General features: G+C 38.6%; 1 protein-coding gene across 1 annotated transcript in view; it reads left to right on the forward strand.

Moving 5' to 3' along the window:
- Positions 1-14,656, forward strand: part of SNTB2 (syntrophin beta 2) — a 107,373-nt gene that overhangs the window by 74,627 nt on the left and 18,090 nt on the right. The gene's annotated exons all lie outside the window — the stretch shown is intronic.

The raw sequence follows: 14,656 nt of genomic DNA on the forward strand, positions 1-14,656 counted from the left end.
CATAAGAGCACACAGTTTTGGTGCCAGCAAATAAACATTGATTTGACCTGAAGCAACAGGATGTTTCTAGCATGCCAGATGTGGAGAGTTGGAAGGGAAAAGAATAGAGATATGTAGATTCGGGGGCCAAGATATCTTCAGAAGTAACTGGAAACTAGTGTGAGACTAGAAAACATATTCACATTCAGCTTTATTTGGGCTTAAAAAAAATAATCCAGTTTTGAAGTAACTCAAAAATTACACATTAAGAAGGAGCTCCACAGAAAAGTATTGGGTAGAAAAAAAAAAAAAAGCTAAATGATAGAGTCACCCCTGGTATGTCCCCCAGGGAGCAGTGTGGTTGTGGGGTCAGGGGGATGATGGGGTTCCTGCTTTGAGTAGACAAAGATTCATGTGAAGAAGAATATTCTTTAAATTATAGGAAGACTTGCACGTTTTATAGGATTTCTTTCAATTTGCCAAGTTCTTTTATATATGCCATTTTCATAAAAATATAATTAAAAAAATTTTTTTTAACATTTATTTATTTTTGAGAGACAGAGACAGACAGAGCATGAGCAGGGGAGGGGCAGAGAGAGAGAAGGAGACACAGAATCTGAAGCAGGCTGCAGGTTCTGAGTTGTCAGCACAGAGCCTGATGCGGGGCTCGAACCCACAAACTGTGAGATCATGACCTGAGCCGAAGTCGGATGCTCAACCGATTGAGCCACCCAGGTGCCCCTCATAAAAATATAATTTTTACATAGCTTTTAGGAATTTCTCTGTAATTTAGAGCTGGAGCACCTAGATCACAGAATAGTGATAAAAGATTTGTTGAGCCTCAGAATTAGGCAGGTGCGCCCTTATTAATTCCTTGAGGACATAAGGGTCCTGCAGAAAGACTGAATTTATCAGTTTCTCTGGTTTTGTTCCCCCCCCCCCGGTTTTTTTTAATTCCCACTAAATTATACCTTTTGAGGTCAAGAACTATGACTTTGTCATCTCAGCACTCCCCTGATGCTTTGCATATAGTGGGCCCTCAATAAATCTTAATTGAGTTCAATTCTATTACTTAAATTATAGTTTCTTGGTCATGGTTACATTGGGAGTCTGACAGGAATCCTATGAAAACATGTAGACCTATCAGTAGTTATATCAATTAAATCTGTATTTCCCAAAATTTAGAGTTTATGAATATGACTATCGAGATTTCTTAAGTTTAAATTTTATGGAAGAAGCTTCTACTTCAGTTATGATCATGCAATGCAAGGAGGGTAGCGTTATCCTTACACATTTCCCTAATTGTGTGTCACTGGAGGCATGGAGCAGAAATCTGTGACATCCCATAGATGAGTTCAATACTAGAAGGTACAGTCCTATAAACAGATAAGTTCTGGCCATTGACATACAGGGTCTAGATCCCGAAAGTACTTCGTACTAAAGATGGAAATGGGGTGGTTCTGTGTATACTATCAGTGTGGCATTAACTTGCAAATAGGGAAAAGAGATAAGTAAGTTTTAAGAGCTAAAACTCTAAAACTCTTAGGAGAAAATACAGGAGTTTATCTTCATGACCATGGTTTAGGCAGAGCCTTCTTGGATAGGACACCGAAAGCATAAGGAACAAGAGAAAAAATAAATTGGTCTTAATTAAAATTAAAAACTTTTGTGCTTCAGATGTCACCATCAAGAAAGTGAAAAAACCCACAGAATGGGGGAAAATATTTGTAAATCATCTAATTTGGGACTTGTATCTAGAAAATAAAAGGACGGTTACAACTCAATAATAAAAATGTAAATTACCAATTAAAAATGGGGAAAGGATCTGAATAGACATTTGTCCAAAGAAAATACTCAAATGGGCAATAAGCACATGAAAAGATGCTCAACATGAGGGAAATGCAAATTGAAACTACATTGAGATACCACTTCCTACCCACAAGATGGCTATAATTATAAAACAAGTGTAGACCAGGCTGTGGAGAAAATGGAACCCTCATACACTGCTGATGGGATTGTAACATGGTGCAATTGATGTAGAAAACAGTCTGACAGTTCCTCGCAAGGCTAAACATTGAGTCACCAAAAGGAATGAAAACTTATGTCCACTCAAAAACTTATACAGGAATGTTCATAACAGCATTATACATACCACCCAAACAATGAAAATGACCCAAGTGTCTACCAAGTGGTAAATAAACATGGTATATCCATACAATGAAATACTATTCATCAGTAAAAAAGAATACACTGCAATGTGGATGAACCTTGAAAACATGCTAAGTGAAAGTAGCCAGACACAAAAGACCACATATTGCATGACTTAGTTTATGTAAAATGGCCCAAATAGGCAAATCTATAGAAACAGAAAGTTGATTATTCATTACCAGGGAAGGGGCAGGGATTGGGAGAAATAGGAAGTGATGGCTAATGGGTATAGGACTTCTTTTTGGGGTAACGAAAATGTGCTAAAACTTGAGTGTGGTGATGACTGCACAATTCTGAAAATACTGAAAGCCATTAATTATATCTCAGTAAAGCTGTTATAATTAAAACAACTCCTCCCCCTGCCCCCCAAATCCAAAGATGTAATAGAAGAGACTAAGACCAATCCTTAATAAATTGAGTTTGAGTCCCTATTCTGCCATGTATAGTAGGTAATTGGCAGCGTGTTACTTAACCTTTTTGTGCTGTAGAATTTTAATTTATTAAGTGAATCCTAATGAGATAGGGTAGGTGTGAGTATTAGATGAGTTAATGCTTGTAAAATGCCTACAATGGTACCTGACACATTGTAAATGCTCAAGTCAATGTTAGCTGCTTTAATTATAATTATTATTTATTATTGAGTGAAAATCTGTCAAAGAGAAATTCTGTGTAAAATGTATAAATGGTTTGTTTCCATTGTTAAAAGAGGAACTTAGTTTGTGTAAGTAGTGAAAGTTTCATGTTAAACTTAAGGAACTAAAATGTATTATTTGGATCAACCTAGACATGCAAATTGAACTTGGCCATCATTTAAATGGGTGGAGCCTGTAGCTCTCTGAACACGTTGTTTCTTAAGAGGTTTAATTAATTTAACAGTAGGGATTCTTTCCTCCTTGTTCAGGAGGTACACGGGATTAGGAACTAAGATGGCAGGCAGATGAGAGGTTTATTTTTTCCATGTGGCCTTGTCAGCCAGGTGGAACTGGTTGAAGTCACTGCAAGATAGAATTAAGTGGGGCTTAATCATCCTCTGCCTCCCAGAGCGGGTAGAATTTGGCCACTGAGAGAAACCAAAGGCTGGAACCAGACCAGGAGGTATCCCGCAGAGAGAAGCAAGGCCAGAAAGTGGTACGTTTATGTCTTTTTAGTGTGGGGGGAAAGAGAGGGTTTGAGATTTATGAGTAATGAGAAAGGGCTGAATATTCACTTTCACTAATTCTAATACTTTGGAAAATGTTCTTATGAGTAGATGAGACAAAGAAAAAAAGATAGTATAAAGACATAGGAAAGGAAAAGAAATCAAGGACCTTGATTACCCACAAAGGTAGGTGGTCCCTGATAAGAGTTAATTGTGGTTTAAAAATCAAAGAATGTTGCTAGAGTAATATAAATTAACATCATTTATTGGCTTGCACATTTACAGATTCCTAGAAACCAAGGTGTATGTGTATTGTGTACCTAATAGCTAGTACTTCACATTGGTGACGAATTAAATAAAATATGAGAGTGATAAATGAAGAGAATTTTTATTTAATTTATTTAATTTTATTTTACTTATTTCTAGAGAGTAAGTCAGAAACGTGACACAGGTAGAAAAACACAATGGTTTTAAAAAGGCTGTGGATTTTGCAGGATGTGCATTTTGTAGTCTTTTCCTATAAACTTTGATCTTTGACTGAAAGAGAAAAAGATCCAAAGAAAGCGTGGCTACTTTACAGTGTGGAAAATTGAAGTGGTGTTGTGCTTATGGGACTTAGGGGACAAAAGCTGCTAAAACGCCTTTGCATGAGCTCATCTGGCCTCCCCACTAAAGGGGGCCTTTTGGCAGTATGTTCTAACCAACTGCTGCTCAGCAAGAGTCCGCAGCTGGTTTGAATTAGATTTCCTCTGCCAGATATTTCATAATCAAAACCTGTAGGAAAATTTCTCCTAGACTTTATATTTTTTAACGTCTGTCATGGGATTAACAATCAAACTGAATGTGGTAGAATCCACCCTGGCACTTTCCCCATGCTCTATCTTACTTGGATCATATGTGGAGTAATTTTGAAACCTACGTAACTCTTGCTGAGATAATTCATGTTTAATTGTCATGTTGGTTCTATAGGAACCAGCTCAGGGAGGCAGCTCTCTAAGCATATTTTCATGGACCTCTGAGGATCCCCTCTTCAGGGGGTCTGTGAGTTGAAAACTGTTTTCATAGTAATACTAAGATGTTATTTGCTTTTTTCCCTGTTGATATTTGTACTGAGAGTTGGTAAAATTGCTGGTGCCTTAGCATGAATCAAGGCAGTTGGCACCAAACTGTATAGATTTGCGGGAGGAGATGGGGAATGCCAGTTTAACCTCAAAGTGCCTTTGTTGGAGCAGTACTAATTATGAGTTTATTTAATCTTAACCCTTGAATATTCATATTTTTAATATTCTGTAAGATGAGGTGGGAAGTACTCACAAAGCACCTCTGCTATGTACTGTAGTATGATAGTTGTCTCAAAGAAAAACAAGTGTGTGGTGGAGTTGCTGGTTTAAGTACCTATGTTTTTTCATGGACTGCCATTTTTTACTTGAAAAAAACAACTTATGGAGAGATGGCAGAGTGGGAGTATCCTAAGCTTACCTCATCCCACAGATACAACTAGATAACACATCAATGTAGATAACACAGAAAGCGACCCAAGGGCTTGCAGAACAAACCCCACAGCTAAAGGTAGAGAAGAGGCTACACTAAAGAGAGTAGAAAGGGCAGAGACATGGTGGGGAGCTAAAAGGACCCTGGCTGTCTGCAGTAGAGAGGGAGCCACAGGCACAGAGAAGGGCAAGAAACAGACTATCACGTCAGGAAGCCTGCACAGGAAAGGCAAATCCCCTTAACATTTGGCTTTGAAACTGAGGGGCTAAATTTCACGAGTTCTTATAACCAGCCGTGCTTAAAGTCTGGAATTTTGAAAATCTGTGGGCTTGGCTCTGGGAGAGCCCCAAGGGCTGTAGGAAGCTGAGACCCCACCCTTATAGAGACAGCACAAGAAACACCCAAGGAGATCCAGTGTAGAAGCAGCAGTTTGAAAAACACCTGGGTCATATGGGAGGGAGAGTAATTTACTTATCTCCAAGCAGGTCCCAGAGAGGCAGGGATTGCAGAGAGACCCCCTCCAGGAACAACGGAGCTTATAGGTGCCATTTCTCCATTTCCTTCCCCTGCCCCTCAGCATAAACAGACGGCCATCACTACTCACTACCTAACTTGCTTATAACAAGCCACCCCTTCACCCTGTGCTTCGGTGGATCCACCCTTTTCTTTTTTAATAAAAAGAATTTTTGAGAGGGAGAGAGAGTGTGAGCTGCAGAGAGGCAGGGAGAGAGAGAGGGAGAGAAAGAATCCCAAACAAGCTCAGCACTGTTAGCATGGAGTCCGATGGAGGGCTCAATCTCATGAACTGAATCATGAGATCATGACCTGAGCCAAAATCAAGAGTCAGACACAACTGACTGAGCCACCTATCCACCCTTTCCTGTCACACTTGCCTTTGGGTCCCCTCCTGTAGAAGACCTGCATAAACTTCAACACCATGTCTCCCAACCTGCTCATTTTATTGGGCCTTGGTCCTGGTGGTGGCAGTTGGCCACCTTCCAGGGAGGTTGCATGCACCTTGTTAAACCTTAATCCTCCAACCACACAGGCTTGAGGTGGCCCTCACTGGCCCCAGTGTCCTCAATGGCTGCACATCCCCTGTGGAAGAGGACTGGTGCCACCTTGTTAAATGTACATGCCCCACCCACTACTTTGAAGAGCATCTCTGGCTTTTCTAACACAGAGAAACAGACCCAGAGAGTTAGACAAAATGAGGAGACTTAGGGGGGCACCTGGGTGGCTCAGTCGGTTAAGCATCTGACTTCGGCTCAGGTCATGATCTCGTGGTTCATGGGTTGGAGCCCTGCATCAGGCTCTATGCTACAGCTCAGAACCTGGAGCCTGCTTCAGATTCTGTGTTTCCCTCTCTCTCTCTCTACCCCTCCCCTGCTCACACTCTGTCTCTGTCTCTCAAAAATGAATAAACATTAAAAAAAAAAAATGAGACTGAGGATTATGTCCCCAATGAAAGAACAGGACAAAATCACAGCAAGACAGTTAAATGAAATGGAGATCAATAATATGCCTGATAGAGAATTTAAGGTAATGGTCATAAAGATAGACAATGGACTTGAGAAAAGAGTGGAGGACATGAGTGAGACATTAACAAAGAGATAAAAAAGAACCACAGTTGAAGAACACAATAAATGAAATGAAAATTCATTAGATGGAATAAACAGCAAGCTAGAGGAAGCAGAGGAACAAATGAATGACCGTGAAGACAGAGTAATGAATGTAATCAAGTTGAGCAGGTTAGAGAAAAAAAAGATTATGTAAAATGAGAATAGACTTCGGGAATTCAGTGATTCCATCAAGCACAATAGCATTCACATTATAGTGATCCCAGAAGAAGAGAAAGAAAAGGGTGCAGAAAGTTTATTTGAACAAATAATAGCTAAAAACTTCCCAGACCTGGGGAAGGAAACAGATATCGAGATCCAGGAGCCACAGAGATCCCCCAACAAAATCAACCCAACGAGGTTCACGCAAAACACATAGTAATTAAAGTGGCAAAAAGTAATGATAAAGAAAAAAATTTTTAAAGCAATAAGAGAAAAGAAGATAGTTACATACTAGGGGACACCCCATTTTTCAGCAGAAACTTTGCTAGCTAGAAAGGAGTGGCATGATATATTCAAAGTCCTGAAAGGGAAAAATCTGCAGCCACAATACTCTATCCAGGAAGGCTATCATTCAGAATAGAAGGAGAGATAAACAGTTTCTCAGACAAACAAAAGCTAAAGGAGGTCATGACCACTAAACCATCCCTCAAGAAATGTTAAAGGGGATTCTTTGAGAGGAAAGGAAAGACTATGAGTATGAAAAGTAAGAAACACAAAAGCAGTAAAAATAGGTATATCTGTAAAAATCAGTCAAGGCATTCACAAAATAAAAGGATGTAAAAAAATATGTCACCATATACCTAACACGTTGCAGTGGGAGTCAAGAGTGTGGTCAAGCTTAAGTGACAATCAACTTAATATAGACTGCTATATACAGAAGATATTATATACAAATTGAATGGTAACCACAAATCAAAAACCAGTAATTGATATGTAAAGAATAAAGAGAAAGAAATCCAAGTATATCACTGAAGAAAGCCAGCAAACCATTGAAGAGAGCAAGAGAAGAAAAGATAAGGGAAAAACTATCAGAACAACCACAAAACAAGTGACAAAATGGCAGTAAATACGTATATCAATTATTACTTTGTTTTTTTTTAAATATAGAATTTATTGTCAAATTGGGTTCCATATAACACCCAGTGCTTATCCCAACAGGTGCCCTTCTCAATGCCCATCACCCACTTTACTTTGAATGTAAAGGGACTAAATGCCTCATTCCAAAAACATAGGATGACAGAATAAGTAAAAAAAAAAAAGACCCATCTATATGCTGCCTACAAGAGACTCATTTCAGACCTAAAGATATCTACAAATTAAAAGTGACAGGTTGGAGAAACACTTGTTGAGCAAATGGATGTCAAAATAAAGCCAGGGTAGCAATACTTATATTGGATGAAATAGACTCTAAAACAAAGATTGTAGCAAGAGACAAGTCTGTCAGTATATTAACAAAGTATATAACAAAGTATTTTATTATATGCTATATAATAATAAAGAGGACAATCCAACAAGAAGAAATAACGGTTGTAAATATTTATGCACCCAACATGGAAGCATGCAAACACATAAAATAGTTAATAACAAACATAAAGAACTAATCAACAGTAACACTATAATAGTAGGGAGCTTTAATACCCTACTTATATCAATGGACAGATCATCCAAACAGAAAATCAATAAGGAAAGAGTGACTTTGAATGATATACTGGACCAGATTGATGTAACATTTATATTTGGAACATTTCATCCTAAAACAACAGAATACACATTATTTTCAAGTACACATAGACCATTTTCCAGATTAGATAGCATATTAGGCCACAAAACAAGTCTCAACAAATTAAAAAAATCACAGTCATACCATGAATCTTTTCTGATCACACTGGTATGAAACTACAACCACAGGAAAATATCTGGAAAGAGCACAAGCAAATGGAGGTTAAATAACATGGTACTAAACAATGAATGGGTCAGCCGGGAAATTAAAGAAGAAATAAAAAATTACATGGTGACAAATGAAAATGAAAACACGATGGTCCAGAATCTCTGGGATGCAGCAAAAGTGGTTCTAAGAGGGAGGTTTATAGCAGGAAAAATCTCAAACAACCTAACCTTACAGTCAGAGGAACTAGAAAAAGAAGAACAAACAAAACCTTAAATCAGCAGAAGGTGGGAAAAGATATTTGCAAATGACATATCGGACAAAGGGCTAGTATCTAAAATCTATAAAGAGCTCACCAAACTCCACACCCGAAAAACAAATAACCCAGTGAAGAAATGGGCAGAAAACATGAATAGACACTTCTCCAAAGAAGACATCCAGATGGCCAACAGGCACATGAAAAGATGTTCAGCGTCGCTCCTTATCAGGGAAATACAAATCAAAACCACACTCAGGTATCACCTCACGCCAGTCAGAGTGGCCAAAATGAACAAATCAGGACACTATAGATGCTGGAGAGGATGTGGAGAAACGGGAACCCTCTTGCACTGTTGGTGGGAATGCAAATTGGTGCAGCCGCTCTGGAAAGCAGTGTGGAGGTTCCTCAGAAAATTAAAAATAGACCTACCCTATGACCCAGCAATAGCACTGCTAGGAATTTACCCAAGGGATACAGGAGTACTGATGCATAGGGGCACTTGTACCCCAATGTTCATAGCAGCACTCTCAACAATAGCCAAATTATGGAAAGAGCCTAAATGTCCATCAACTGATGAATGGATAAAGAAATTGTGGTTTATATACACAATGGAATACTACGTGGCAATGAGAAAAAATGAAATATGGCCTTTTGTAGCAACGTGGATGGAACTGGAGAGTGTGATGCTAAGTGAAATAAGCCATACAGAGAAAGACAGATACCATATGGTTTCACTCTTATGTGGATCCTGAGAAACTTAACAGGAACCCATGGGGGAGGGGAAGGAAAGAAAAAAAAAAAAAAAAAAGGACGTTAGAGTGGGAGAGAGCCAAAGCATAAGAGACTGTTAAAAACTGAGAACAAACTGAGGGTTGATGGGGGGTGGGAGGGAGGGGCGGGTGGGTGATGGGTATTGAGGAGGGCACCTTTTGGGATGAGCACTGGGTGTTGTATGGAAACCAATTTGTCAATAAACTTCATATAAAAAAAAACTAAAAAAAAATCAGCAGAAGGAAGGAAATAATAAAGATTAGAGCAGAAATAAATGATATAGAAACCAAAAAACAACAGAACACATCGATGAAACTAGGAGCGATTTGTTAAAAAGATCAACAAAATTGATAAACCTCTAGCCAGACTTACAAAAAGAGAGAAAGGACTCAAACAAAATCACAAATGAAAGAGGAGAAATAACAACCAACACCACAGCAATACAAATAATTGTAAGAGAATATAAGAAAAACTATATGCTAAAAAAATTAGACAACCTAGAAGAAATGGATAAATTTCCAGAAACACATAACCTACCAAAACTGAAGCAAGAAGAAATGGAAAAATTGAACAGACCAATTACCAGCAAGGAGACTGAATCAGTAATCAAAAACTCCCAACAAACAAAAGTCCAAGACCAGATGCCTTCCTGGACGATTTCTAGCAGACATTTAAAAAAGAGTTAATAACTGTTATTCTCAAACTATTCCAAGAAATAGAAGAAAAAAAACTTCCAAATTTATTCTATGAGTCCATTATCACCCTGATATCAAAACCAGACAGGGGCGCCTGGGTGGCTCAGTCAGTTGGGCGTCTGACTTCAGCTTAGGTCATGATCTCGCGGGTTGTGAGTTCGAGCCCCGTGTCGGGTTCTGTGCTGACAGCTTAGAGCCTGGAGCCTGCTTTGGATTCTGTGTCTCCCTCTCTCTCTGCCCCTCCCCTGCTCATTCTCTGTCTCTCTCTGTCTCAAAAATAAATAAAACATTAAAAAAAATTAAAAAAAACAAAGACACCACACACACGCGCCCACACACACACACACACACACACACACACAGTAATGCAGGCCAATATCTCTGATGAACAAAGATGGATAAATCCTCAACAACATACTAGCAATCCAACTTAAACAATACATTTTAAAAAATCACTCACCATGATCAAATGGGATTTATTCCTGGGTTGCTAGGGTGTTTCAACATTTGCAAGTCAATCAATGTGATACATCACGTCTGTAAGAGGAAGGATGAAAGCCATATGATCATTTTAGTAGATGCAGAAAAAGCACTGGACAAAGTATAACATCCATTCGTGATAAAAGCCCTCAACAGAGTAGTTTTAGAGGGAACATACCTCAACATAATAAGACTTTATGTGAAAAACACACAGCAAACATCATACTCAATGGGGAAAAACTGAAAGCTTTCCCCTAAGGTCAGGAACAAGAGAAGGATGTTCATTCTCACCACTTTTATTTGACATAGTATTGGAAGTCCTAGCCATAGCAATAAGAACAAAAAGAAATAAAGGCATCCAAATTGGTAAGAAAGATGTAAAACTTTCACTGTTTGCAGATGATGTGCTACTCTATGCAGCCAACCCAAAAGACTCCACCAAAAAACTGCTAGAATTGATAAACGAATTTAGTAAAATCACAGTCCACAAAAATCAATGTGCAGAAATCTGTTGCATTTCTATATACTAATAATGAAGTAGCAGAAAGAGAAATTAAGAAAACAGTCCCATTTACACTTGCAACCAAAACAATAAGATGCCTAGGAATAAACCTAACGAAAAAGGTCAAAGACCTGTACTCTAAAAACTGTAAAACACTGATGAAAAAGATTGAAGACGATACCAAGAAATGGAAAGATGTTCCATGCTTGTGGATTGGAAGAACAAATATTGTTAAAATGTCTATACTACTCAAATAATCTACACATTTAATGCAATCCCTATCAAAATATCAACAGCATCTTTTACAGAACTAGAAGAAAGAATACTAAAATATGTATGGAACTGCAAAAGACCCCAAATAGCCAAAGCAGTCTTGAAAAAGAAAAGCAAAGCTGAAGGCATCACAGTTCTGGACTTCGAGTTATATTATAAAGCTGTAGTAATCAAAACAGTATGGTATTGGGATAAAAGTAGACCTATAGATCAATGGAACAGAAGAGAAAAATCAGAAATAAACCCACAATTATTTGGCCAATTAATCTTCAACAAGGTGGAAAGAATATCCAGTGGGAAAAAGAATGTCTTTTCAACAAATGGTGATGGAAAAACTGGAGAGCAACACACAAGAAGAATGAAACTGGACCACTTTCTTACACCATACACAAAAATAAATTCAAAATGGATTAAAGACCTAAATGTGAGACATGAAACCACTTAGAGTAGAATTCAATGATTGACCACTTATATACAACACCCAGTGCTCATCACAAGTGCCCTTTTTATTTTATGTCATTTTATTTTGTTTTATTTTATTTACTTTTTAGTGTTTATTTACTTTTGAGAGAAAGAGAGACACAGAGGCGTGAGTGGGGTAAGGGCAGAGAGAGGGAGACACAGAATCTAAAGCAGGCTCCAGGCTCCGAGCTGTCAGCACAGATCCCAATGTGGGGCTGGAACTCACAGACTGCTAGACCATGACCTGAGCTCAAGTCGGATGCTTAACCGACTGAGCCACCCAGCACCCCAACAAGTGCCCTTTTTATTTTTATTTATATAAAAAATTTTTAATGTTTTTATTTAGTTTTGAGATAGAGAGCAGGCAGGGGAGGGGCAGAGAGAGAGGGAGACACAGAATCCGAAGCAGGCTCCAGGCTCCGAGCCATCAGCACAGAGCCTGATGCAGAGCTCAAACCCACGAACCGTGAGATCATGACCTGAGCCAAAGTCAGATGCCTAACCAACTGAGCCACCCAGGCACCCCAACAGTGCCTGTTTTAATACCCATCACCCATCTAGCCCATCTCCCACCCATCTCCCTCTGTCAACCCTCAGTTTATTCTCCATCCTTAAGAGTCTCTTGGGGTTTGTTTCCCTCTCTTCTCTTCCCCCCCCCTTTCCCATGTGTTCATCCATTCTGTTTCTTAAATTCCATATATGAGTGGAATCATATGGTATTTGTCTTTCTCTGATTGACTTATTTCGCTTAGCATGATACATTGTAGCTCATCCTCATGGTTTTAAGTTGCATTTCCCTAATAGCTAATGATGTTGAGCATCTTTTCATGTACTTATTGGGCATATGTGTATTTTATTTGGAGTAATATCTATTCAAATCCTTGATCCTCTAACTGGGTTGCTTTTTTATTATTCATTTGTAAGAATTCTTTATATATTCTGTAGACAAATACTTTATTAAATATATGACTTGCAAATGTTTTTCCCATTCGGTGGGTTGTCTTTCACTTTCTTGATAGTGTCATTTGAAACACAAAAGCTTGGGGCGCCTGGGTGGCGCAGTCGGTTAAGCGTCCGACTTCAGCCAGGTCACGATCTCGCGGTCCGGGAGTTCGAGCCCCGCGTCGGGCTCTGGGCTGATGGCTCAGAGCCTGGAGCCTGTTTCCGGTTCTGTGTCTCCCTCTCTCTCTGCCCCTCCCCCGTTCATGCTCTGTCTCTCTCTGTCCCAAAAATAAATAAACGTTGAAAAAAAAAATTTTGAAACACAAAAGCTTTTGGTGCACCTGGGTGACTCAGTTGGTTAAGCCTCTGACTTTGGCTCAGGTCATGATCTTGCGCTTTGTGAGTTCAGGCCGTGCATTGGGCTCTGTGCTGACAGCTCAGAGCCTGGAGCCTGCTTCAGATTCTGTGTCTCCCTCTCTGCCCTTACCCCACTCATGCCTCTGTGTCTCTCTCTCTTTCTCTCAAAAGTAAATAAACATTTAAAAAAGTGTTGAAGCAGAAAAACTTTTAACTTTGATAAAGTCCAATTTCTCAGTCTTCTCATATGTTGTGTCTCATTTTTGTGTCTTAATCTGAGAAGGCTTTCCCTAATCCAGGATTACAAAAATTTACTCGTTTGTGTTCTTCTAAAAGCTGTATAACTCTTACACTTAATTCTTAGAGTAAATTTTTGTGTATAGTATGAAGTAGTGGTCAAATATCATTGTTTTGCTTGGGAATATCCAGTTATCATAGTACCATTTGTTGAAAAGACTATTCTTTTTCCATTGAACTCTCTTGGCAAAAATCAATTGATCATAACTGTAAGTGTTTTTTTTTTTTTTTCTGGACTATCAGTTATATACCTGTGGTAAGTTTTGAAATCAGAAGTATGAATCCTTCAATTTTGTTTTTTCAAAATTATTTTGGTGATTGTGAGTCCCTTGCATTTTAATTTGGATGTTAGTATCAGCTTGTTAATTTCTGCAAAAAAAAAGACATGAAATTTGGTAGAGATCACATTGAATCTGTTCATCAATTTAGGGAATATTGCCATCTTAAAAATATTATCTTCTAGTCTGTGACACAGTGTATCTTTTTATTTATTTAGGTTTTTAATTTCTTTTAGCAATGCTTTGTAGTTTTCTGAGTATAAGTTTTATATTTTATTTGCTAAATTTATTTCCTAAATGGATTGTTTCTTTTAAAAATTTTTAAGTTTATTTATTTATTTTTGAGAGAGAGACACAGAGTCTACAACCATACCACCCTGAACGCACCCGATCTCGTCTGATCTCGGAAGCTAAGCAGGGTTGGACCTGATTAGTACTTGGATGGGAGAAAGAGAGAGAAAGACCAGGGTGGGGGGGGCGTGGGGAGGGAGGGGGGCAAAGAGAGAGAGAGAGAGAGAGAGAGAGAGAGAGAGAGAATCCCAAGTAGGCTTCACACAGTGGCACAGAGCCCAATGTGGGGCTCGAACTCTAACCATGAGATCGTGACCTGAGCCAAAACCAAGAGTCAGATACTTAATCAACTGAGTCACCCAGGCGCCTCAGATTGTTTTCTTAATTTCCTTTTTAGATTGTTTGGTGGTAGTGTATATAATCAAGACATTAATTTTTATATCTTGATCTGCATTCTTGTTCAACTTATTAGCTTAATAGGTTTTTAGTGGATTCCTTGGGACTTTCTATGTACAAGATCATATCATCTTCAAATAAGAGGTAGTTGTACTACTTTCTATTCTGGGTGCCTATTATTTCATTTTCTTGCCTCGTTGCTCTGGCTAAAATCTCCAGTAAATGTTGAATAGAAGTGGCAAAAACAGACATCTTTGTTTCCCAATCTTAATGGGAAAGCATTCAGTCTTTTACCATTAAGTGTGATGTTAGCTATGGGCTTTTCGTAGA

The sequence above is a fragment of the Lynx rufus genome, unplaced genomic scaffold (genome assembly GCF_022079265.1).
Source record: "Lynx rufus isolate CCGP_SWC_20201006 ecotype Redwood Valley unplaced genomic scaffold, mLynRuf1.p SCAF_16, whole genome shotgun sequence".
In the NCBI taxonomy this organism is placed as follows: Eukaryota; Metazoa; Chordata; class Mammalia; order Carnivora; family Felidae; genus Lynx; species Lynx rufus.